General features: G+C 35.3%; 1 protein-coding gene across 1 annotated transcript in view; it reads left to right on the top strand.

Annotated features, from left to right (window-relative positions):
- Positions 1 to 9,074: 9,074 nt before the first annotated feature.
- Positions 9,075 to 24,134, top strand: part of LOC120426230 (calexcitin-2) — a 72,464-nt gene continuing 57,404 nt past the window's right edge. Inside the window, exon 1 of the mRNA XM_039590964.2 lies at positions 9,075 to 9,573. The gene's annotated coding sequence lies outside the window, so the exon portion shown is untranslated. The remainder of the gene's footprint in view (positions 9,574 to 24,134) is intronic.

The following is a 24,134-nucleotide window of genomic DNA, read 5'->3' as shown; positions in this document are numbered from 1 at the left end:
TGAAGTGATTTCACGAAGATGTAATTGGCAAATTATGCCTTCCTCTCATCCTCTCACCGCCACCCCTAAATGCAGACTACGAAAAAAAAACCCACAAGTTTGCGCTTCACGGTTGACTACATTTGGGCGATTTCCTTCCCCTCGTCCCTCTGTTTGATCGTAATGACAATTTTCTTTCCGCTTTTTTTTTGCTACAAAGCTCATCTGCTGCGGTTTGCCGCGTAGATTAAGGAGGATTGGTTTTCAAGTTCAGTAAATTAAACATGGTTCGTAATAGCTGCGGTCCACCGAGGGGTCCATAAATAATGTCACATTAGTGCACACTTGACCAAGCGGAAGCTTATTCTTCGGAGGAAATGTTTTGGGAATCGGGACAGCTGCTGGAAGCATTAACCCTCTGCCAAAGATTTAAATTGAATTTTGAGGCTTTGCATCGAGTATTTATGTTGTGTCTGGTTCGATTTATGATACCACATTATGAGGCAGAAATTTCACCCCCGGGGAGGAAAGATTAAGCTACGTTCTTAATGTGACACTTTGTTTATTTTCATTGGCGGTTTGGGATTACCAAGCGAGGTCTAATTAGTTAGGCGCTGGTGCCAACTTCAAAAAGCGATTCTCACCCTCAGGGGAGCAATGATTAAGAGGTGTGAACTAAATTGGAAGCACTGTTATTGCGGCTGGGTTTGGATTATGTTTTATTCGAAGTTAGGGTTACCTTGATAACCTTTCGATACTAAAATAATTTGCCACCCTAACCGAGTTTTCTCCTTATACTTTCCACTTTCAGATACATGAACTTTATGTTCGACCTGGAAGACGCCTCGAACGACGGCACCATCGACGCGGACGAGTTCTCGACGGTCTACTCGAGCTACGGCGTCGACAAGAACGAGTGCCAGGTGGCCTTCAAGAAGATGTCCAAGGTAAACTTTCGCAACGACACCACAATTTATACCTACCTGCATTTCAATGAATAATATGGTCAATTTCTCTCCGTAGGGTGCCACCGAGGTCAACCGGGACCAGTTTGCCGTGCTGTGGCGCGAGTACTTCTCGTCGGACGATCCGGCCGCGCCCGGAAACTTCATCTTTGGCAAGACCACCTTCTAACGTGCTGGTCCTGGATGGCAGCAGCAGCAGCTTCAGTGATTGGAAAGGAGGTGCTTCCCTCGCATGCACCAAATCGCACACATAGCTCATCATCGAAAGGCATTTAGCAAATTTTGAAACAGTTTGAGAATCGAGTAAAAATTACCAAAAATTTAAAGATTGTAAGAAAAACGCACCAAGCGTCACCATTTTTGCGAAGAAAATAAAATAAAAAAAAATATAAAGTAATAATTGTCCCGCGGAGGTTCTGCTCCCGTTTCCTGCCAATTCTACTTTCTGGAGTAAACAAACTTATTAAAATCAATTCTACAATAATGTATTAACTGTTAGTACTCGGTAGCTGTATATTTTAAAGATAATTTGCTACATAAATTTAAACTATCTTAATAAAAAAGACATCTAATGCAGTCATTTGTGATGAGATATGTAGCATATGAACCCTCTTTGCTTCCATAATGTAGTTAGTGCGAACATGCTTAGGTCGTTGTTTATGTTTTTTGTTTATATCGGTTAATGGTCATCCCAATTTTGAATTTTAAAACAGATGTTTAACAAAAGCAAAACAAGATTTAAGATGTCATCGCTATAATAAACGTGTGTATCGAATGTGAGTTGTTTTGGTTTTTTGAAAGAAATGTTCCTTGTGTACACTAACTGCTATCGTTCTGAATAATTTATATTGAGCTATATTTGAAAACAGATTGAGAAATTTGTTCCTACAAAGTGTATAATAGTCAATATTAGATTATAGACGTTCTTCTTTTCTTTTTTTTAAAGATTATGTTACTTGGATAATTTTCCGTCAACTCACACAGCAATTGCCCCGATCCCTATTCGATTTGCGTGAAACTTTATTCTGAAGGGTATTTTTGTCCCTGATTATTGTAGATTCGAAAAGTACCTACATCAAATTTCCCATAACATGACATGTCCCATTTTGTTTACAGTCGATTAAGGCTTCATCCATAAAGTACGTCACGCTAAAATCAGCCAAAATTTACCCCCCCTCCCCCCCTTTGTCACGCTTTTCCTATACTTACAACACGCAATGTCACACTTGCTCAGATCCCCCCCCCCCTCCCCCCCTAGAGCGTGACATACTTTATGGATGACGCCTAACGAAAAACAGCTGAATTTCTGAAACTATTTTTGATTTTTTTTCCGAAAAAAATACGTTTATTTCAGAATTCTGAGTACGACATCAAACCGGGCGTCCAATTTTAAAAGTCTCTTCGAAACCAAATTTCTCTCTCATCACCGTTTCATTTTGCAAACTATTGAAAAACACGTCTTTTTTCGAATTTTCAAAAATGGAAGGAGCTCGGATTCGTGATCAGGGACAAAAGTTACCCTTTAGAACAAAGTTTTGCTCAAATCGAAGAGGAGTCGTGGCCACTTTTTCCGATTTTGTGTGAATTGGCGGAGAATTATCCATTTGGAATTGCAAAAAATAATTATAAAGGGGAAATTCTCGTATGTTTGATAGTTTTAAATTTTTCAAACTCCACACTATTTTTTCTTGATTGTTCATTAACGAAGCGATGATATTATTTGTTGTAAAAAGTGAAAATCGCTTTTAAATTACCATTTATTGGACCACTCTAACATGCCGTGAGCCACACGAATGGTGTTATGAAAAATGCGGGAACACTCAGTAAAAATTTTAACCTAATCCGAGCACTTTTGTTTTGGTTTGTTTTTACACACACACACTCACACACACACACACACACACACACACACACACACACAGTATATGTTGTTTACAAGAAATTATATAACAAATATGGTTATTTAGCTCAGCTCAAAAGTTATAAACGATTTTTGACATTTGTATGTTCTATAGAAAAATTGTTGTGATGTCGGTCACAATTTCTTTCTTTGAGTGGTGATTTAGACCACTCTCGATTCTTGGTCAATCCTAGGGTCGACCTGATAAACACACATTTTTATGAATTAAAAATGAATACCTACTAACCGAGCACCATGCCTTTCTACCTAAGGTAGAAAGGCATGGTGCTCGCCATTGAGGGCACAGAAAAAAAAGTTTGATTTTGGAATGTTGAAAATTTGGTAGGTTGAATATTACCTCTTTTTGCCTTCCTCACCTCAATGAGGAAAGGCTATAAAATCACTCGAAAAATAAACTTCTTTATTCGACCTCGTAAACCCACTTCCACGTATACCTATCGACTCAGAATCAAATTCTGAACAAATGTCTGTGCGTGTGTCTGGATATGAGTCCTGGCATCGAAAAATATGCACACGATTATCTCCGGACTGGCTTAACCGATTTGGACCGTTTTGGTCTCATTCGATCCGTCTTGGGGTCCCACAAGACCCTAGTTAATATAATGAAGTTTAGAAAAGTACTTCAAAAGTTAGAAGAATAAAACCCATCATGCGTTGGTTAGCGGCTTCGGCTACCGATCCCTCCTGGGTGCTAAGGGGCCCGGGTTCGATTCCCGCCCATCTCCTCTGGGTGTTCTGTGTTTGTCCCGTTGGTTAGTAAATTCAGTCTGAAAATACGGTGTGATGTCTATTAAAATCTATCACCATTTCCTAATGAATATTACCATCATTTTTTGTCTTTGCGTGTAGTAGTGCGGTTGTCAAATCGCTACCTCTGACATTGTCACTCCGATGGATGCTGACTTTATGTTTTGGTTTTACAGCTTTAACTGAGGACACATCGGATGTCAGAGCGTCGTTTTTTGACATCCATTTCCAGAGCCTCTGATACAGTCATCCCACTTATTCCGAACACCCACAAACTCGTATCACTTTTGTGATAGTTTGTCAATAGTATGCCAAATGCAGCTTTTCTGTCGCCTTCTGTTATTAGGACCTTTATTTGAACATTCTCTTGCTATTTTACTAGTAATACACTGCCCATGTTCGCATAAATGTCCCATATGCAAAAACAGCAAGCTGAGAAAAATGCAAAACAAGTTTGCCCACACGTAAGGCTACGTGTTAAGTTTTCGCGAAAAACCCGGATTTCCTCTTCATTTCTAGAACAAAGTACTGGATGTTATAGGCTTTTCTGAAAGAGCACACGATTTTGAACCAAACTGCATAAGTATCTCAAAAGTGATGAAAATGCATATGGGACATTTATGCGATCAGGGGCAGTACAGTAATAATGTTTAAACAAAAAAACTGAATTTCAAGACTATTTTATCTAGTGCAGCAAAATACTGCATTTAAATTGCCTGTTCCATGATTGTGGGATGGGCCTCATACAAATGTGGAACACCTGATTTAAACTGATATTTTCACAAAAAGTTATCAGACCATTCATAAAACATCACTTAGATTGAGTTTCACTGGATTCAGTGTGTGAAGTCATTATCAAATAATAACTCTTTCTATCCTACACAGAAAAAAAAATGATGGTAATATTCATCAGGATATGGTGACAGATTTTGTGGCTAAAAAAATGATGAATTTTACCCCAGAAAATGATGAATTTTCATCAGTTTTTGATGAATATTCATCAGGTTCACATTTTTATACATTTTTTATGTAATATTACTCAAAAAAAGAGGTAATATTCAACCTACCAAATTTTCAACATTCCAAAATTCAACTTTTTTTTTCTGTGTATCAAACAAATCTTAATACATTTCACTTACCTTATACACTTCCTTAATCTTACTTCATCTTAGTTAATCGCTCCAATCTCACCATATTGCAATGCCCAATTTCCGGGAAAACTTTTCCAGCAAATAAATCACCTCCAATAAGTCTTCGTCCTGCTGGGGCATCATCGCGTACCAGCCAGGTGCCTGATAGCTGCTGCTACCTGGTGACTCCCAATTTCTTTTGGCAAACCGATTTCAACATCAGCCACGCCAACAGCAAAAGTCAGTCGCGCGTTACGCAGATTTGTCAGCGACACTCTCTGGTCTGGCTGGAGTCAAGCTCAAGGTTAGGCTGCTGATGCCGGTCTGGATGGTCCTTAACCTATTAAATTTGCCACTGCGCCGATACATCGGACCGGAGAGGGGGGGGTTTTGGACCAGTGCCAAGAGTCGTAGAACGGGTTCTCTGTGAAATCGTGATAAAATTGAATTGTTTGCTTTGCTAAAAATTTCATCCCAGAAGTTTTAAGATTGAATTTTAAAATAATCTGAAAAATAATATTTCTCTTTGACTATCACTTTTTCCTAAAGAATTCAGAATCATTGCTTTGAGATTATTTGGCGTCTGCTGGCGCTGGCTGCTGCGGGCATTTCGCGTGAGACCAAAACCGTAAATCTCCTGACGCAGTTCAGAGGGAAGCGAGAGAGGCTTGGACTAGCCTCCAAGGCAGCGGACGAAGTCTACTCCGGCAAGTCCCTGCGCCGCCAGTAAGCACCGATAAACGGCCATTTGGACCGGGATCAAAATTCCAAAGATGTGAAGCGCAGTGATAAGAGAGCAGCCGAAAATTCTAAATTTGTTGACTTCCGCCCCGGGAAAAAAGGGGTTCCCCATCAGTTCATAAATCCTCTTGGGGTTCACCTCGTTTGATGGCTTCCCCCAAAAACCGGCACAATTTATTATCGATTTAACCATTCACGTCCGCACCTGTGGGAAGGTTATCAAACTCTTGACGGAGAAATCCGAAGCGTACTTGTCAGAGGAAATAAATCCGATGATTAGTTGCAAGTTGGACTGATTTATGGTCCACGTGTGCGGAGAAAGTTTTCAAAGCGCGCGAAGAACTGCAGCAATGCAACGAATTATTCAGTTTGCACAAGATTGGCAGGAATTTATGTCTTTTCGGTAAAATCTGCATTTCAACACGGAAGTTTCAGGAAGTAACAGTTTGAAACGTTCGTCCAATTCCCTGGAACAGGTGTGCTAGGAGGAGTTATGCAAATGTATCTCCAACAATGTATGCTGAGTTTTTTTCTTTTTTTCAAATGAGTAACAATATGTTAGTAGATTCCTATTGAAATCAAAATGAGTTTTTATCCAGAGTATTTTGTAGCTTTTGCTTTCTTTGTACGAAACGTAAAAAAATGAAGCAAAATGAATGTTTGAGTTCTTATGTTTGAAAACATCTTTTATTTTTGGTTTTCTTTTCAGCCCTTTCATCGAAATCGATTCTGTTTTTTTATATAGAGAAAGATAGGCCGTTTCGTCGTCCACGAATGACAGGAAAAATAAGTTTTTCACGACGAAATTACCAAAATGTTCTTAAGACTAGTCAACAGCAAAAACAGGCAAAATATCTTAGGATGACATTTGGTATTTAGTATGAAATGTTTTGTTTCTAGATAGATTAAAAAAAATGAAAACGATTTTTTCATTGATATTTTGGACAATTTCTTTTATAACAAAAAAAAAACAAATTCCTAATTTTATTTATAAAGTGCACCCATCCTTTGGCATGCTTAGGGTTACTCTTGATTCATTTTTTTAGAGAATTATTCATTATGGGACCATCCAAATATCCCTCTCCCCCTCTCCTTAGGAATATTTCCATACAAAACAAATCTTTTTTGAACGAAGCGTTTTTTTAAATCATATATTCAATTTGAAATGTTAAAGACGACTCCAAAATTTTAAAAATATTGTTTTCCGAAGGATCAAGAAATTTTTACAAACGTTTCATTTGTTAACATTGAAAGAAGGACCATTAACTTCTGAGATATTGGTACGCCTAGTAACATTTAAAGTTTAAGAAGGCCATAAAAGCCTACTTAGGCTGTATGAGGGTTTTCAGAACCAAAAAAAAATTGTATTAGTTTTTCTCCATAGTATGGAGAATTAGTGCTGTTCGGTTCTCCTACATATAGCATGTATATTTCGGTTGTACGCAAGAGTGACGAACCGCCCTAATTCTCCATACAAACTTTGGAGAAAAATCATTCGGTCCTGTCTAAATATTTTTGTAAAACTCCAAGTGCACGTGTTTCTGGAGACCCCAAACTACATGCTCCCCCTCGAGTTGAGCCTGCGCAGTCATTTTTATAAATTTTGGTAGGTCAGTGTAATGTTTCGAACCTTCTTGTTTATGATTCCATATGAATTCAGAATTTGGAGAAAAAATGTTGGTCATTGTTATCAGAAGTTCTTCAAACTAATTTTGAATACAGTCATCCCTCATATTTGGAACAGTTTACAGAACGTCCAATGTTCAAAAAATAATAGAATATTAATAATTGAACATAGTGATTTGCTTTTACCTTTATTTGAAAGCTTTTCTTGTGGTCTTTCGAAAGAGTGCTCATTTTAATGTTTAATGTAATAAAATGTAGAAAACATTGACTCATGAAATCCACAACTTCGGAACACTTTTTTCTTACAGATGTAAACAAACTTGGGTTCTCTTCAGAAGTATTTTTTCAACAAAATAATGACTACAAATACTGAAACCAATAAGTTCAAAGGTCAACAATTGTTTTGTAATTGGTCTCACCATTTTTTTTTGTGGAATTTTCAGTTCAAATTAGGTCTTTCGTAATTGTGGGAGGTACAATAATATCCCAGGCAATTGGGTCCTAAAATGAAGCTTAGATTGCTGATTTCATTGTTTACAGCGATAAAGCTTATTTTTCTGAGTACAATGACCCTTTGTACGACCACAAAAAGTTTAAAATGGATTTTTAAATCAATTTTGAAAATTAACCTCGCAGTCCTTCTTGACAGAAAAGCTCCTACTTGACAGCTCGTTCCAAGTGGACCATAATGGGTCCATCGAAAAAATGTTGTCTTGTAAAATTTTTTTTTGCATTACAATGAAAAAAAAGTGATCAGAAATGGTTTTTAATCGTGTTTTTACCGTTGTGCATAAAAATTTACATAGGACTTTAGTACCCAATTTGGAGACAGTGTTTAGCTGTGCTTGATAAAATAGTCTTGAAATATGAAGTATTTTGTTCTAAAATATCAACCTTTACTTGTAAAAAGCAATAAGAGGATCGAAAGAAAAGTTGATTTTTTCATCCTATTTATTGCAGATTGCAGCGATTTTTAGACAATCGTGCAACTTGTGGAAAGCTCTATACAAAAGTGCACACCTCAAACTACAGCAGAAAAAAACTATCTAAGACACACTCCCCTGTTTGAAACTGTTCTAAAGTGTTCGAAAGCATCAAAGCTCAGTCGAGACACGCACCACTATAGGCGAGCGGGGGGGAGAAGGGGGAGGAATTCAAGTGTGCAAATATTTGGTGTGCAGATATTATTTGCAAGGGTGGAGAATTTGGTGCAAAGTTTGCAATACAAATTAAAAATAAAAATTATATTTTATTACAACACCCTGCTCGGGTCACCTCAAAAATGCATATTTACGACTCCATACACTCACCCGAATTCTGTAAAAACCCGAGGAAATAAGAACACCCACAATTTCCACCCACTGCCACTCAGAGTGCATCCAAAAGCTCTCACTTTCCCCTCCGAGAACTTCCGCTCATTCTCGAGCGCGCGGAAATGCTTCGTCCTCGTTCGCTCTCTTCTTGAAGAGAACACGAAGCTTTGTGAACGCACTCCCAAACAAAAGCGTGCGCCAAACTCTGCGAACGTGTTCGTGTTCTTTTACGCTGTGAGAGTGAAGGATGCTGGAACAGGTGTTCCATGGACCGACCCACCGAGGGTGGGGTCCGTTTTCGGCGATATCTGTCTGGGGTGCGCGCCTAAAATTTGGCCGAAAAAACCGTCGTCATCGGAATCATCATCGTCGTCGACGACGCTCGGCAGTGCAGCATCCCCCCACACACGGGGACAATTTATGCTGTCAGAAGCTATAAAAGCGTTCCTCTGGCCGGAACGGAGCTGCATTCGGTTCGCGTCTGGCTTCGTCGTTGGTGCATCTCTGCTTGCTGACCCGGATTTCGGTCGTCCCCGCCTCGAGCTTCACAATTCGGCTCCCGTGAAAGTAGGCCAAAAGTTTTGCGTGTTCCCACAAAGCGTCCCGGAACGCCGGTGTGTAAATCCTGGTTCTTCCTTCTACACCGCTGTCAAAATAGGCCAGCTGATTAACAGCCCTCCTCGCGCCACTGCATTCCGTTAAGCTGGTGTTGGTGCGGGTTTCACTTTCCAAAGTGTTCCCACCCCTGTACGGAACGTGCCCGCTGCTGCTGCGTGTGTGACACGGACGCTCTATACAACAAAAGAGGAACGAGGTTCCGGCTGGAGGACGACGACGACGACGGCAACACGAAGATACAAGTTTGACGCGGCACCGTGCGAAAGCCATTCAATCGTGGCTCGTCGAAGCGGAAGGATTGGTTTGTCCCAAGTTTGAGTTATCTCCCAGTCGTGGTCTCTTAAGTGTTGAAAGTGATAGTTTGTGGTGCAAGATTAAGTGCTAAAGAGTTCAAGATAAACGCAAAAGTTCAAAAAGCTTTCTTAAGACTTCGGTAAAAAAAAAGGATTGTGCGATCGTTCCCGGGAGGTAAAACAACGCCGGAAACAAAAACGCGGCAGTCCAAAAAGGATTTTCCGTTAGGGATTAATACGGTGAGTGGATTTGGGGCTTGTAATGCTGGGTTTTATTGTTTTTTTCGATTCTTTTTCTTTCATTTCGTGTTCAGTACATTTCTTTGGGAGAGTGGGCGAGCAAAAAAGGTGAAAGTTAATTGATTTAGTGGGATTCTTTGGGGTCGGCTTAGGGGTTTATGTGGTGAACAAGAAATCTGTGAAAAAAACTTGTTGAAACAGATATTTATTTAGAATTATTGTTTCGTTAGATATTCCATAAATATCACATTCAATACAAACATAACATCGATAATACATGAAAATTTTATAATCCGTAGTAACAGTTCAATAGGGCGAATCTGCGATTGTAAACAAGCAGTCTATCCCCCTCTTACTTGACGTGAACTGTCACTTGAGCAAAAGGGATATACTGCTTGTTTACAATCGCAGATTCGCCCTATTGAACTGTTACTACGGAAATGTTCTCGAAAAAACTTTACATACTCATATCAGATCTTCAATCTTTTGGATACGTTGGAAAGGTCTTTTTGATTAATCAATGGGTCGCATGATTGATCCGGACATCATCTCCATCGAAATATTGGAAATCCGGCTTCAAAAGAGTGATTAATTAAAACTTAAGTGATCATAACTTTTGATAGGGTTGTCAGATCTTCATTTTTGTGGACGCGTTGAATAGGTCTTGAAAAATACTGTTTTTTTTTTAATTTCTAGAAACGACCAATTTTTTTTTTCAACTGAATCGAATTTTCAATCGAAGAGTACGTAATATATTTTTAAATATATTAAACAAGCCTTACCCGACAAACTTCGTTCTGCCTTTTTTTCGTTTTTTGACGTTTTTTTGATTTTTTGCTTATTCAGCCTCCTGTGATCAAAATATGATTTTACGTAACTTTCTCCATACAATTTGCCGATGCTCCGGAATCGGTTCCAGAGTGGCCAAAGTGTCAATTAGTAAGCGTAAGAACCTTCCTTGGGCTTATACGAACCCAACGCAACAAAAAGCACCTCGATCCGACGCTCCGTATTGAACTGATTCGCGTTCGAACAAAACCGTCGAAATTTTTTATATATATAGATAGAAGATATATTAAAATTGATTGCTCAAAGAAAACACCCCGAAAAAATTGTGCACGTCTGAGAAAATTTCCTTCAATTTTCTCTCTGAGACGTTGAACTCACGATATCTTGGAAACTACTGTTTCGATTTTCAATGTTAAAAAATGAAACTTTTGTGAAATTTCTTGATCTCTCCAATTAAAATAATTTTAAAATAAAGCATAAACTTTGGAAAGGTCTGTAATTGATTACACCGACCAACAAAATTTCTGCGCATGCTCAACTCGAGGGGAAGCATGAAGTTTAGGGTCCCCAGAAACACGTGCACTTTGAGTTTTTCCAAAATATTTAGAATGGTTTTCTCCTAAGTTTGTATGGAAATTCGATTCGCAATTTAAAAAAAAAATAATTATTCATTTTTCAAAGCCTCAGAGAGAAACTTGTCGGAAATTTTGTTAGCTTTTTAAACATATTTTTTCAGGGGTTTTTCTTCATAAAGTAGGTATTTTTAAAACGAACAATTTTTAAATTACCGTAAAAATATATTGATGAATTTTTTTGACCACATTTTCGATATTTTTCAAAAACTCACTCAAAAGCTGTATTTTTGAGTCACGTAAAACATATAAAAAATCGGAAATTGAAAAATACATATTTTGGGAATCTTACCTTATGGGGGAAATATACCCATTTTAATCACTCTAAGCCGTTCGAACAATTCTCATCACTTTTTGCGCCGTTTTCCGTTATTAAATCAACATATTCAGTTGTATCAACAACGGAGAGTTGCTTGCTCACTTTTATTTGAGCTATTCATTATGTTGGAACAGTCAAAATGACTTTATGAAAGCTGTTATTCATGATCAAAGTGCTCAAAGCCGATAATAGAAATAGGCTGAAAAAGGGTATAGTGTAAAAAGTCTAATATGGGGATGGGGTATTTTATTTTAGAATTCAACTATTTTTTCTGGTTCGAAAATGATTCGAATTTTTCGATCAGAAAATCCCATCTCAAGATACAGATTTTTATATACTCACGTACCCATTTTGATTAACCAACCCGAAAATTTGTATGGAAAAACTAATAATGCAATATTGCTTGCTAAATCAAAATATACAAATTAAATAATTGCTAAATAATTTGAGAAAATTTATTGACCTACTATGTACAGCTATTTAAAAAAATGATAGCACAGATCGGAAAAAAAACTTGAAAGTTTAGAAAACGATATTTTCATGAATTCATTGACAAATTTTATCATTCATAGAAACTTTTATAATGTGATATTTTTTGCTGCAAAATTTATAAAATTTTGCTTGACATTTAAAATAAAGATATTTGTATCTCCCCTTCATAGACCATGGCCACAGAACTACATTTTTGAAAAAAACATTATTATATTATTAAATACATAATTAAATAATAAATAATTGTCAATAATAAGCCGACCTACCGTGGTCATGAGGTTACGGGTTTCGCCTTGTAAGCAGAAGATGATGGGTTATATTCCCTTTATTCTCAGCAAAGTCAGAATCCATTCAAAAAGTTTAAAATGCTCACTGGGAGTCCTGACCGGTAGGGGATGGGTTTCGACCTGCGGCGTATTGGATTTCCAATTCGGAGGTCGTGAGTTCGATTCTTGTACTGCAATAAAAAAAAATGTAAGATCAAATTTAAATTTATCTCTAACATAATATTGGCTTATCAAACCATATAATACATAGAAATTTATCCAGTGAACCAAACCCGACTGATAATCCACAAAAATGTGCTCCCAACCCATAATCACTTCATTGCAATCACCATTCCGAGACGAGAGCAGCACACAAGAACGACACACACACACATTCAAACATTCCTTCCTGCGCAATTGTGTAGGTGCACACTGCACGGCGAGCACCACTGCAAGGATAATCAGATGAACCACGCCGGAAGCGGAAGTTATAAAGTGATTGTGCACGGTTCCGCCTGGGTTAACTGGAGTAGAGGTTTGAAAATGGCTTTCATTAAGAAAATTTGAAGGATTTTTTTTTAACTTTATGGTACAAAAATATCGAGTTTTTGCTTTTGAAAAATATATGATAAACCATTTTCGAATGTTACTCTAGAGGTGCACAACCTGGAATTTTAGAATTTAACTCACGATTCCACCGAGCTGTATTACCAAAGAACCAATCGTTGTCCCCACACGGTTCAGGTGATCAGTTCAAGAGGGGTGTGGTTCGGGCAATCGAATTGGAAAAAGATTGTTCTCGAATGGTTGGTCAAATTTTGCGCACGTTTATCGCCCTAATTCAACTTAATCGACTATCAACTAAGTTCAATGGCACATGGCAAAAAGCGCTTTCGCAGCTAATTTATCTAATTATCCATTCATTATGTCAACTTTTGCGCTTTTCGATGCGACAACTGTACAAGACAAAAACACGAACCACAAAACAGTGCTCTCATCAGCAATTTGCAGCACGTTTTTGCCTTTCCCTTCAGCTAGGCTTTATGAAAATTAATAACAATCGTTGTTAGAGCTATGCGAAAGTGACGTGAAAAGTGGGTCACGTACCATTTTATTAATCCAGTCCATTAATTTTCACTAATGGACACCAGAACGAACGAAAGCAGTGCTCACTGAAACACCACAATCAGAAGCCACCAGGACCCTGCTAAACTTGAAAGGGTGAAACAGCATCCTATCTATCTGGTACAGGCCCGTAGCCAGGGGGGGGGCTACCGGGCTGCAGCCCCCCCCCCCGAAATTTTCCCATATTTTTTTTTATTATGTACTATCGAAAAAAAATAATCTAAAATCGATGATTGTGTGTTCTCTTTCATTCTCCCAGATATAGATTTTTAGATAGAGAATCTAGAATACATTGATCAAACTATGTAATTTTTGCGTCCACTGCCGGGCAAAAACTTTGTGGAATATAGATCCAATATTTAACAATTGAGCTGCATATTTGAACATCGTTTTACTTTGGTGCAAAATCTATCCTGCACTGAGACGCTGGGCTATCTTTCAAAGAAGAAAGAAGAACAAGTGTCTAAAAGAGCGCCTAGGTCAAATAATGTTCAGCCCAGCCTCGATTTCCCGCAGAACTTGCAATAATTTGACTTCGAAAAATCGAATCACGAAAAAAATGTGTGTTATTTTTGATTTTCGAGCTTAAGTACGGCACTTTTCTAAAGTGATTTTGAGAAAGCGGTCATAATGGCGGTGATTGAATTTGACTGAAATGAGGTGGCAGAAGCCGAATTTGATTTTAACATCAAGTTAATAAAAATACCATTTTTATTTTTCATGATTCGATTACTTCTTTTGGGGACCTTCAGTATATTTCCAAAAGGTTTGTTTGCAACATTTTTCAAAATATACCTTATTTTTCACAAATATTCGGATTTTGTATTGGAAATCTTGAGCATTTGATATGAAGAACATTTTATTAAATTTAGACTATAATCAGAAATACCGTCCCAATTTTCATGTTTAAAGTTTTTTTTTTAATTTTTGGTGAGTTTTATATCTGAGGCCTTCGAGTGAAATGCTTGAGAGATGTCTGTGTATTTTTTAATGTTTACCTTCTTGTGAAAGAGTATTTCTGAAACCAAAAAGAGTTCTTTTGGTCACATTTTTTAGTTTCCACCGTGGTCACTCTCCAATTTTTATTCAAAATTTCTAAAATACTTCTACTAAGTGAAGCCTTCACAGAAAGAAATCCTGTTATTCTAAATTGCCGATTTTGCCAACATTGAAATTTTTCCAAAATCTACAACATTTTTTTTCGATTTCGCTGTAAATTTTTTCAATACTGACAAGATTGTTTTTCAAAATCGAAAAAAATGTTTACGATTTTGGAAACATTTCAATGTTGACAAATTCAACAACTTAGAGTTCCGGATTAGCTTGCAGGATTTCTGTCCGTGTTAATAACAACGAAATGCGTATCAGCTTGAGGGAAAAATTTTAAATGATTAAAATATTCAAAATGGAAAAAATCATTGAATTAAAACTAAAAATTCCCAAAATATTGTTTCTATTATTTTGAATACTTTTTTAATTATTGAATTTATTATGGAGTTTATATTTGGAAAGTTTTTTATGTGATTTTTTGAATTTTCTCATTATTTAATTTCTGATTAATATTTTATTTTTATACTTTTCTGTTTTCAAACTTTAGTCTTTCTGAATTTTTGAATTTCCAGCATCTTAAGATTTATAATTTCAGAGTTTTAATTTTTAATAATAAAAAATTCTAAATATATTTTTTTAATTTCATATTTCTGTCCCTCCTGCAACTTGTCCGAAAAATCGAAGGACAAATAAAACATTTGTTTCAAATAACTTCACACCATTATGTAGAAAACAAAATGAAGTGCATTTTCTTGCGTCAAAAATACGACATGTTTTGCCTCGCTGAAAATATTTTATTTTTTCTAAAATTTCGATGTACAGTACAGAAAAAAAGTTTTCGTCACTAGCCGGATATTTTGAAAACTTTGGATGCAAAACAACTGGTACAAAATGCATTTTAAAACACATTTAAAAAAATAAAACCATATTTTATAATTTATTTTTTTTATATATTTTTTATTTGCTTTTGCCCCGCCCCCTCGACATTGGCCAGAATCGAGAGATATAAATTTAATCAAAAATATTCGCAGCGGCCTAATTTTAAATTTGAAAATTTCACAATTTAAATAATTTTATATTTCATTTTATTTATTTCAAAGTGTTTTTACTTTGTATTTTGGAACATTTGAATTTAAAAATTCTTAAATTACAGAATTTTGAAATCTCTAAATCCGCTAAATTTTAAATTTTCTATTTTTTTTAAATCCGCTAAATTTTAAATTTTCTTTTTTTTTAAATTTTGCGTTTTTTTTTTTCATTTTAAATGGACTATATTTTTATTTATTATTTTATTCTACAATTTATAAATTGGTGAGTTTTTCAGTTTTTTCCCGAAAATTAAATGATTATTTTAATGGCTTTCCCTAATCTTTAACTTCACTCTCAGTAAAAAACAAATTCTATCCTTTAAATGTTTGACTCTGCGTTTTTAGGAAATTATGTATTTTTAATATTTTTTTAACATATACAACATTTTTCAAACGTTTCTAATTTTCAGTCGCATTCAAATCAACAAACTCAAGTTATTTGATTTTTTTCATCAAAAAATATTGCACACAATTAGCGCGCGAAGAAACGTCAAACGCCACTTTTTGATTATGTTCCCTTTCAGCTGCTTACCGCCTGACAAAAATATTTTCGTGACCCTTTCGTTGTCCATTGCTTGAGCGTTTTTTATTTGGAATTTTACGTTACTACCGTGCTTCGTACTAGCATGATAGGGCAAAACTTTTTTTTTATTTCCTTTTGAATGTTAAATATGGTTCTAGTAGCAAAATGTCAGACGTAGATTAGATTTACAGGAAATATCTCATTGTTTTAAACATTCTTATGTCAAGTTTTCTTGACTTTTCATTGAACCAGATTTCGTAAATAAACAATTTCTAAATCCTAAAAATTGTAGGATTTCGTTTCCAGAGTCACGATATTATATAATTTTAAATCATTTTTATTAGTTATATGAGGGAAATGAAAAAAATATTGTGATATGTATTTTTTTTATTTTGCTAAAAAAGATTAAGAGAGCATTAGCCGTTCCTAGAACCAACTCAACCATGTTTACCAACAGTTTAGTAAAACATTCATATTGCTCCTATTTTCATGTAAAATCATATTTTCTATCAAAACTCATTTCAGATTAAAAAACAGTTCGGAGAGCAATAAAAGTAATTGAAGATTTCAATGTGTTAATCGTAATTATATGAGTTATAAAACGTCCATTGTAGAAGGGAAGATATTTCGCCAAATAAATAACACTGATGTGGTTAGTTTGACTGTCCAAAACGTTCTGATTTTATTGTAATCGAAAAGTCCCCCAGGGCCTCACACACGAGGTACTGAGGTTTTGCTTATTGAGCATTAATCGAGCTACTTGCTTTAATCGCGGCGAGGTAAACGAAGTTTAGCTTTGTTCGCAGTTTGGGTTACTGTTGTCGGCTGTGCTGACTATATTGGTGGCGTCGATCAATTATGCGGAAAGCAATTTCCGTAACTTATGTATTTATATTTTTCATCTTACAATTTTATTTTAAATTTCAAGAAGCTGTGTCTCAGGAACGAGTAGAAAAATCTTTAAATCAAATTCTCATTTGAGAACTTTGCTTAATTGTTTGTATACTATTTTCAATACATTGGATAGTGTTTATTTTAGCTTTTTTAATGAAATAGTGCTCTTTAAAGATTACTGTGAATTTAGGATTTTTGGTCAAAAATCGGAAAAGACGTATTTTTTTTAAATAAATGTTTTTTTTTATGAATTCATAGATTATTACATTGAACTATATAACTACATACAATGTTGACAGCACTCAACTATTTATTATTTGCTATAAAAAACTTTAAGAAAGGATCTGATTTATATTTTTTCAACAATTTGGAAAAATTTATCAATGCTCAAAATTCTGGAGCAATTTTTTAGCAATTTTTTTTGGTTTAATCGAGGAAATCAAACTATGATTTTAGCTTGCTTTCAATAAATAGATTTTTTTCAGCAAATATTGTGGCGTTTATATTTTTTTAGCATTTCTTAATATCTCTTTATACATTCAATTCAACCAGTAATTAAACTTTTTTTTGTTGGGAGAGGTTTCATTAGTTTAAGGAAATAAGCAAAAGCTTCAATAGCCTTAAATCAATTTAAATAAAACAGTGTTAATGTTTTTTAAAGAAAATTTCAAGAAAAGTTAAGTTATGAGTTTTATTTTATTTAAAAATCGTGCTTCATTTTTTTACAGTTCATAGTCTTTATTTATTAAATTTGTCATCAAAATATACACACAGCTAAAAATTTAAATCTAGACGGTTTTAAATTAGAAAGTAGAAATTTACCAATTTGTTCATAAGTTTTTCATCCAGATTTGTAGAAAAACGAAATTATACATAAGTGAGATAAATTAACATTCTTCGGGCATTTTTTTTTTTTATTAAAAATTTATTCAGGGTATATTTTAAATTTAACGATAACTTGCTAGCGGACAGTTTTTCTTGAAATTCGTTGAAATTTCAACAATCCAAGAAAACGTAGGAAAATCACTTTCTTTTCAAGTCCTTTTACATGAAAAAAGTGGATTTTTGATGAAGCATTTTCTTCAATTTAAATATTTTTAAACATGGATGAAGCTTTTTAAAATCTTTTTTGCATACATTATTTTACAGTTTTATAATTCGTCTCAATAATTATACCGTTCACCAGGTGAATTTAAACAAATGGTATTTCTGATTTGCTGATTTTCATATCCTTTGAATTTTTGATCCCGAGCCCCCCCCGAACAAAAATCCTGGCTACGGCCCTGATCTGGTAGAACTTTGGCAGAACAATTCAAACTTCAAATCACGTTCGGCACTGGCTCGTCTGATGGGGTGTTGGTACCACTTGCAGAAGGACTTATTTCTTGTACTAGGACATGGTGGACCAGAAGTGATTTCCAGTTGGCGAAAAGTTTTGATTATTCTGCACGACTATTGTGAACTGCTGCAGATAGACGATTTCTATGATTTGCAGCTGCCTAGAAAATAAAGGTTAATCAAAACACATCTGAATTTAAAGTAAATTAGTAAATGAAAAAAACTTCTATATTGGCAACACTGCCCTACTTTTACTACAGAGCATAATTGTTCCAAATAAATTGTCTCTTTCTCCGGCACACCAACAAATGAATCGCCTTCGAAAAAGTTGTTTGTTCTTAAAATTTCCCAGGGACCTGACCTCGGCACACTTTCACCTCATCCCCGGGGAGGGGAGCCAAAATTTATGACGTTCCATTTGGTGCGAGTATAACTTTTTGCAAAAAAAAAAACAATCTCCAAGCAGAATGATATTTTTGTCTTTGCGTATTTAGTCCAAAAATTGTCCACTTTATATTAGCAGGACGGCATGTTGACTGCCTTCCGAGAAGTCACTTGGAGGTAGAAAATTACTTCAACTCGAAGAAGGACGCACAGGGCTCCTTTTTCGGGAGGAGGAAAATTGCCTTTGTTCGACTTTCAAAAAAAAATAACAAGAAGAGCAATACGGGAAAGAATAAAGATGAAATGACCTCAGGAACGACTTCCTCCCAGCATCCCCTTTTACCTCCCAGTTGTCAAAAGAAAACTTTACTTGTTTCTTGGCTCTGAGTGTATGTGGTATGTTCTTTTGTGTTCTTGGCTTGTTTAAACTTTTACTTGCCACAGTTGGACCTGTGGGTGCAGATAGTGAGACAGACTATACTCTCGATACGTTGCTGGAATTGAAACGAGCTCGTATTAAGAGAGGGAATGTTTGATTCAGATTTTTTTTTAACTTATCAAAAAAGAATTAAAGATTTCATCTTTAGCTGCCATAAAAGTTGGAAAAATTGACATCAAGTAGACAAAAATTTGTTTTAAATTAATTAGTTATAGAATAACTTGATGATGTTGCTTTTTACTTTTTAGGAACTGTTTGTTGAAATTGGAATGTATTGACTAATTTTCTTGAAATCATAACAAACATTTTTAACCACAGTCAAGTATATCAAAATGGCAAGTGTTTAACGTGAAGGTAAAAATGCACAACTATAACACATATTTTTAGCAAAAATAATAAATTGCTCAATCACGAAGTAAACATTTAACCCTCTACAACCCAACCCCGCCTTTAGACAGGCTTCGATCTAAAAAATTGCCAAAAATCCATCCAACCAATTTTAGATCTTTAAAAAGCATTGGAAAGAAGAACTCTTAAAATTTTAGAAAATTTTAAGGTTGAAAGTTTGACTTGTTTTATGTGACCTTGCCAATGTTTTTAAAAATGTAACTTTTTAGGGGTCAACTTTGGCTGTGTTTTTGACTAACATTTTCTATATTTAAATTACAAATAAGTATGCAGTAATGTTTTTTTGTGTCCCAGATTTTGCCTCAATGCATTTTTACAATTTAATTTATAATTTATTTACACAAAAATCGAAAAATGTATGTAAAAACATAAAAAAATTAGATGGGCAAAATGTAATGATAGGAGGTAGTAGAATTGGCCAAATACTACCGAAAACAAACATAAACTAAACAAGATAAAAGTAAATTAAAACACTAAAAATAATACAAGAAAAACATATAACAAGAGAAGTGAAGTTTTTCGTAGAAAAAAAATTGCTTAAAATGACCTCCTGAACACGGAACAAATAAAAAAATCGAAAAAAATGGGCAGTAGAGAGTTAAACGAAAAAAACAATTCTGCTGAGAGCAATTAATTAATCCACCGATCTATTGATCAGACTAGGCCATTTGAGGTTAGGTTGAAAATCACCCTTTTTTGTAGTCGTGTAAATAGTTTTTTCAACAACTAAATGAAACTTTGCTGTTTTCAATACCAAGCTGTGGGACCCGAAACTGGCCCTAGTTAACCACATCCGGTCAAAATTCGTTAAGCCAAAGCCGAAGAAATCAAGTGCATCGTTCCGATCGACTGATTTAAAAAAAAACTGTAAAAAAAATACTACAAATTTGGTTCTGAAACAAACAATTTAACCAGATTATAAATCTTTCAAAAACAAATATTTGAAATTCTTAACAATAAAATTTGATTTTCCACCAAGATGCACTTAGATGCAAAAACTGCTTTTAACGTTTCCTGGAACCCTCAAAAATATTTAAAAATTTGATTTTCAAAACACTTTGATGATAGGGAGAGTTGAGTATCACAACAAAACATTATTTTTAAGCTATAATTTTTATATTCAATTTGTTGAAAATGGACGGCCACATTACCAATTAAAAAGACCTTAGTTTTGGGACTTTTAATTTTTGTTTTTAAATGAAATGTCTAGGGCAGACTAAAAAACATTTTTTTGTTTTTGCATTTTTTTTTTTAATTTCTTATTAACAACAGATTTGAGTTCTGTGACCCCATTTTAGTAAAATTTGATTGCCTAATAAATTTCCATCACTGCCATTTTTGTCGCCGTCTTGGATTTTAAAATCCTAGATCACATTACATTCAAAAATAAAACAGCAAAAAAAAACCTTCGTGTAATCGAGTCCGGACTGTACTCATTTCAATAACTTGAATAATTAAATTTTTAAACCTTTTATCGTCATTTTAAAATTTAATAACGAAATGTTGTGAGCAAGAAACAATCAAATAAAATTTAAAAGTTCTTTGAAAAGAACAAGTTCACAGCTAAAAATTATGCTTACAAAATCCAATTCTTAATTCTTGTGTCCCCAGTCCGACTTACCCCACAAACAGTTTCCAAATTGTTGGAAGATATTTGGTCAACTTTTATTTTTACGATAAAAAGAGTTTAATCAAAAATTTATCGAAAATATGTCATGTCACTCCAATAACCTTTAGTGCCATCCTTATTCCTTTAAACATTTCTCTGTAGGCTGTGACAACATAAAGACATTGCAAAATTAATTTTATGTTTTTGTCCCTCTTCAAAATTTCGCTGAAAAATCAGTGGGCAAAAAAATTATTCACAAATATTGAGAAAAAAAACTTGTCCAATTGATTTATTTTATTTTAATCAAATAAATACCCAGCCTTCAATTTTTGAATTTGGTCCCACCACAGACGAAAAAGTAAAAAAAGAACATTTTCATAAATTCTTATATATTTTGCCTTTTTTTTAAGCTGCAAAACTGTAATGTTGTATTAAGCTGGTGATACTTTTCGCCTTTGTTTTTAGATAATTAGGCATGAAATTTGAAAAATTGTTTTTTTTTGCTCTCCCCCTCGATCATGACCAGAGCCGAGGGACAAACACCTTAATTAAAATTTGTATAAACTTTGAAGAAGACTACAAACTAATCAGAAAATTCGTTCCAAAGATACAGCATTTTATAAAATTTGCAAAACATTTTTAAAAACACCGACCAACAAAATTTCTGCGCAGGCTAAACTCGAAGTTTGGAGTCCCCAGAAATACGTGCATTTTGAATTTTTCAAAAATATTTAGACTGGGCCGAATGGGGTTTCTCCAAAGTTTGTATGGAGAATTAGTGCTGTTCGCTACTCCCACATATTGCATGCAATTTTTGGATTGTATGCAAGATCGACGAACCGCCCTACTTCTCCATACAAACTTTTGAAAAAAAAACCGCTCGGCCCAGTCTAAATATTATTGAAAAATTCAAAATGCACGTGTTTCTGGGGACTCCCAACTTCATGCTTCCCCTCGAGTTGAGCCTGCGCAGTCATTTTTGTAATTTTTTGTGAGTCAGTGTAATCAGTCTGGAAAAAAGTATATGAATTTGTATTGAAAACAGAAAGTTGTGAATTTACTTCGTTTGAAAGGGTTTGAATTCACAAGGTTTCATCCAAATCCAAATATTTTTTTAAAGAAATGTGGAAATATCTTTTGTTTGCTTTTATTTGTTTGCAATAAATTTAAATTTCTAGACAACAATAATGTAAAAAATTACCGGCTCATTGAGAATTGCGCACCTTTAACTTAAATCACAGAAGACCAACAAATTACAGTTCAAAACACGGTGCGTGGGATCTAACCAAAGCGGTCTTTTTGAACCACGATGCTGCGTGTCAAAATAGCATATGTTTTGATTTAATATGCCTAGATGTGCGCGAAAAGTGCACGTATGCAAAAGTTAAACTCATAATTATGCGCGGAAATTATTCATGATGATTTTAATGCCGGCAAATTGCCTAATTGAAATAAGCTTATTTTTGCCTGGTATGCGGTTTGTGGAATGTTGAAACTGGTGGGAGGTAATTATTTTGCACTACGTTCCGGCCAGAATTATGTCGGAGTAGCTCGATGGAGTAACTGAATTTAACTGGCTTAGACGGAATTTGCATAATTGTATCTGGACCATGTAACCGGACAAATTGCTGACGTGACTGAAATCATGGGGTTTTGATTAGGTTTGCATAAAAAGACAAAATGTCGAAATTTTAAACTTAAAAGTAAAACAATTTAAAAGATACCATTTTCACAAACCATTCTGGTTCCATAACTTGATCCATTCTACTTATCCACCCAAAAACATCTCTTGGGTGAACTTCGGATCGAAAGGACCACGATAATAACGGGACGTTGCTACTGACTGGGCCGGGGGTCCTTCAAGGGGAAAAAGCCACAACCCCTTTCAAGTGGTTTTTGGGTTTGCGTCTTGGGCTTTTTTCCAGAACGTTCGCGCTGGCAACGTTTTTGCTGACAAAATTTTCATTTTTAAATGCACTGTAAAAATTGTCTTCTTGAGTTTTAAAAAATATTCTTTTTGTTTTTTTTTTAAACAAAATAGCTTCACAGAAACCAAAGTGTTCCCCCTACAATGTGAATTTAAATTCTGTACCGGGTATGTCTCCCAGAACAGGTCGACCCCCCCTTAACTTGCCCAGCCGTGTTAACTGTGCAGGGCACGTTCTCATAGCCAAGGAGGAATACCTACTTCTTATGCCAAGGAGAAAATCGTGTTCCTTTGATTCTGGCGACAACAACGTGGGGCCACCACGTGGTCGTGACCACTTTTCGGTGGGCCACAAATCGAGTGGAAGAATTTTTGGGCACTTCGAGGAAGGAATTTTCAAGTGTTGGTACGATAGTTTTTCTTTTCTTTATACGTTGGTTGGTTCTTTATGCTGGTGACATGAATCATAGTGCCGGCTGGTGTGAGGTTCAAAGGTTGCCAGGTTAACCCTCGGCAATGTCTTGCCTGAGTTGAGCACGTCTTGAAAAGCTTAACAAGCTTATTTTCGTTAAATTTTGGAAACGCAATTCGTGACAAAATTAGTTTTTAAATTAAAAAATGTTTATTTTATTTTGATCCGGTTTCAAAAAAAAAGCAGTTTATTTTTTTTCCTTTTGTCCAATGTTTTGGTTACACTCGACTTTGCATTGAGTCCTAGTTGTTACATCAACTTTAAAACTGCAAAAATGAACCAACCACGTTTTCCAGGAGAAGCCTCTCTTAGCAAAAAATTCTCGAAAATGGACGATTGACTGCAGCACTGCTGTCACACAGCTGTGTTTTACTCGTAGTGGGTGGCACTTAGGTTGTTCCCAGTTCCTGCAGAAAGCTTTACTGCTTTTTTTCAGGTGAGCCACCCCTTATCAAGGAAACTGGCACTCAGAGTGCACCGGAAAATAAGCCGATTTCGGCCATTTTCTTGCTGACAAAGCACATTTTGCGACCGTATTTTCTTGTTCACTGCAAAATTTTGCAGTAAGTAACTTAGGCTTGTTTTTTTTTTGTGTCATTTAAGGCGATTAATTGCGGAAAATGGGCTATTTGCCAAGGCCAACATATTGATTTACGGTAACGTTTTGAACTTGAAATGACCAACCCACGTTGGTCAATCAGGAACACCAAATCAGATTCCAATTTCAAAACCTAAATGGTAGTACCATTTGCCACTTTAATTAGTGTCACTAATGAAACGCACACACACACACAAACACACATTTG

The sequence above is a fragment of the Culex pipiens genome, chromosome 1, assembly GCF_016801865.2.
Source record: "Culex pipiens pallens isolate TS chromosome 1, TS_CPP_V2, whole genome shotgun sequence".
NCBI classification, from domain to species: Eukaryota; Metazoa; Arthropoda; class Insecta; order Diptera; family Culicidae; genus Culex; species Culex pipiens.
Note: the sequence above shows the minus strand (reverse complement) of the source record. Positions and strands in the feature narration are given on the sequence as shown.